This window comes from Parasteatoda tepidariorum, chromosome X1 (genome assembly GCF_043381705.1).
Source record: "Parasteatoda tepidariorum isolate YZ-2023 chromosome X1, CAS_Ptep_4.0, whole genome shotgun sequence".
In the NCBI taxonomy this organism is placed as follows: Eukaryota; Metazoa; Arthropoda; class Arachnida; order Araneae; family Theridiidae; genus Parasteatoda; species Parasteatoda tepidariorum.
The window spans coordinates 4,647,779-4,651,609 of NC_092214.1; positions in this window are offsets into that span (position 1 = coordinate 4,647,779).

Here is a 3,831-nt window from a genome sequence, read left to right on the forward strand (position 1 = left end):
ATCTCGAGTAAACTCGTGTATATATATATATATATATATATATATATATATATAAAGTTACTCCCGGATATAGTGAACGAAATGTTCGGTCCCGTGCCTTGCTATACACGTATAATGTTATTTTTTGTGGTTATAGTGAACCAAAAAAGCGAGTAAGTTGGATATAATGAACTTTTTTCTGTCTTCGACTGATTTTTTTCTTAATTTGTTTGTAATAATTTTGAAATCTCTAGTTCAAAATAAATACATATACAGATTTTTAAAACCATCTATAGAGGAGAATGAAGCAATAAGCATTATTTCTTGTTTGCTTCTTTTATCTCACTTTCTCATCTCTAAACCAACCAAACAGATGTTTCCAACCCAGGCAGATGATGCATCTGTAAGGTGTTTGTGGGATCAATATGCATATTTGCTGGGAATATAAACTACCCAAATCTGCAGTTTGTAACCTATGGAAAAATAGGCAATTAATAACTTCTGATCATGAAAAAAACTTAGATGGCAGAAAAAAGTTGAGAAAAGCAGATCACAAGGATGTTGAAGCAACACCTCCTAGAAGTCCTGAAGCAACACCTACTTCTTTCTAGGAGGTGTTGGTTGAAGACGCATTACTGAAGTGGTTATCACCATTCGAAGAAGCCGCAATCTACCAGTATCTGGACAAATGTCGATCAATTTGCTAAGCGATTTTGTGAGGACTACTTTTATGTGCTCGAATGGCAGGTTAGACAGGTTTAAAAAGCGGAATAGCAGAAATTCAGGAAAAATTATCTGAGAGTCGGGAAGTGTTTCCATTTCTGATGTTGAGGATTGCTCATCAGCTAAAAATTATTAATTTTTTTTTTTTGAGCGCAAGACGAGGTGTAATAAAAAATAACAAATTTTTTGCTACTACATAATATTTTTCAGCCATTTATTAGAATAATGTGTAATAAAAGGGAGGAGTTTTGGTACCAATAGCTAAATTGCCTGCGTAACGGATATAGTGAACTCCCATTTATAGTGAACCGAAATTTCGATTCCTTGAAGGTTGACTGTATATATAGTCGAGCCTCGGTAACGTAAACACGCTTTACGTGAACTAATTTTCGATTCTCCTTCAAATTGTATGCTTGTATGCTGATATAATACTCTAAAATACTTTGAATTTGAACACGCTTCAGGTGAAATATCTTTTAAGGCGAACTTGAATTTCATTACTCTATGAAAAAATTTATTTTTTATGCGAACAAAAATTTTATTTTCCTTCTGGCCGGAAAGTAAAGTAATCATTAACTGTTCCATATCTAAAAAAGTTTTTTTTTAATGCTTTGTTATTGTTTTGATAATTGCAACATTACAGTAGTTAAACGAAAGAGTTGTATAAATGGAATCTGTTGCGAGGGCGTTAGCATTATGAGAAACAACATCAGCCTTTTTGTTATTTAATAATTGAGTTTTCTTTTACCACTTCATGGTGTACCCCGTGGGTGTGAATGTAAAAAAATGTATTTTTCTACGAAAAGACTATCCATATTGATTCTCTGCTCAATATGGGTAGTCATTTCTCTCACGCCCTCATATGTTGTTCTACGAAATTGATATTGCGGAATTGCATTTCTACAGGTTAAGACGCGTGAAAGTTCTTCTTAAGTTTCACTTGTGAATACTTTGGTTTACTTTACTCTGACGAATGTTCAAAAATGCTCCTTCTTTTGCAATGCAAAAGAAAAAGAAAGAACCAGTTCTTGGATCCAGTTGCTATCTTAGAAGACTTTCGAAAAGCATGCGCGTATAAGAAACCAAAACAGCGAGATATTACCGATTATTTTGTTCATAATCCTCTCTAATTTATGTATTGAATCAGTTCACTCCTATTAGTTTGTTACTTTTCAGTATTTTTTAATTTGTTTTCATAGAATTGATAAAAGAAATAGAGAGCTGAAAGTAAATAAACTTTTTAAGTTTCGTCTGAGCTATAATATTTTTTCTTCCTTTATAATTTTATTTTTAAAATAATTACTTCTATTTAATATGAGACGTATAGAAGTTATTAATTTAATATAATGCAGATGACCGAAAATGTCTGTGCATAGAACGATTTTCGAAAAATAAAAAATTCAAAACTGGTAACGTGAGCTACTTATAAATTAAACAAATTTTCTGTCCCCCTTCGATTTGATATTAACTAGGTTTGACTATATACAAGATAAAAATACAAAGAAAACAATGAAAAATACATATTTTTCCTTCTAATATTTGAAACCAGTATCTTCCAGCTCCAAATTTCTGAGATTCTCGATAGTCCCCATATTATAGTCCCTTATCCAGCAAAAATGTCCCTAAAAATACAGAAGTCCTAAACTTCAGGATATTGATTTTTCTTATATCAATTTACTGTGAACGCTGCTATAAGACTTTTCTTATATCAATTTACTGTGAACGCTGCTATAAGATTTTTTTTAACGATTTTCTATGAACGCTACTATAAGATTTTTTTTACAACATTTTAAATGTGTTAAATTTTTACCCAGCTTTATTTCCCTGCACGGCTACAGTGCTTTGATATATACAGGGTATCCCAGAATTGTTGGGACAAACTTTAAGGGATCGTAGATGACTTCATAAGGATTCAGATTTGTATACCCATAGTCAGAAACGTCTTCGCTCACTCCTAGGTGATATTGTTCACAAGAGCATTGGAAGAAACAGACCTGCATTGCTGCAGTCATTTCAGCTGTCAACGCCGCGGAGGAGTATGCAACGTTTTACGAACACCGAGTTCACGATATTCGCACAAATTGTGACGCAAATTGACATTGAACATTCAGCGGTCCGGTGCATCTCTCTGTGGATACCTATCGCGATACTATCTTTCTTCTACTAGTGCATTTCCCTCTTCAAATCTGCACATCATGTAAACACAGGCACTCGAAAAAATATCTGAGCACCGTGACCCCATCAGAAAAAAATCAAGAATGTGAAACGACCCCTTTTGGGTGGTTGGTTAAAAGAAAAAAGACATTCCCACGGATAATTTAACACTCATACTTTAACAAACCTGCGGTACCTGGGTGTTTGGATCAGTGCGTGAGTCAGACAGTTTACATAAAAATGCAATAAATTTTTAAGCTCCGACATGCTCGTCATTTTTCGGGTGTTGCTAAAGGAATTTTTTTTTTAGTAAGAGAATAATTTTAAATGGGCAGTTTCATAAGTGCAAAGAAATGTAATTCTTCCAAAAATTGTTGTTTAGAGTGTGATAAAAAAAGGTAATGTGAATCGACATGCTTTCGACTTTAAAAAATTTTTTAGCAGTTGAGAATTTTTAATGTCACTTTGTGAGGCTCACAAGTTTTGAAATGAAAAATTTTCACGGTTGGCACTTAGAATGTTACAAAAAATGTTCTAATATATTAATGTATATATAAATGTTCTGAAATATTCAAATATATCTGTTTATGTTATTTCTTTGTCAAAATTCTTTTTATTAATTCATTATTCAAAACAAAACCTATTCTCATAGTTTATAATTCACATCCGGCATTTCAGTTGAAAGAAAGCAATAATTAACATAGTTTTTACCTTGAAAAATGAAATCCCGTTCGAAATATCTCACAAAGTATTCAAACCTATTATAAGTGTTGCATTATCCCTTGTAACCCATGTGATGGGGATTACTTGTAAGATTTTCCCTTTAAAATCCCGAATCTATAAGGTGATACAAGTCGTTGTCAATTGGATTCTGATGCTCTGCCTACGACTAAAAATTATTGTAAGACCCGCAACTCTCGTATTTACACCTTCCTCGCTTAGTCACTCTGCGAAGATAGCTTATATATATATATA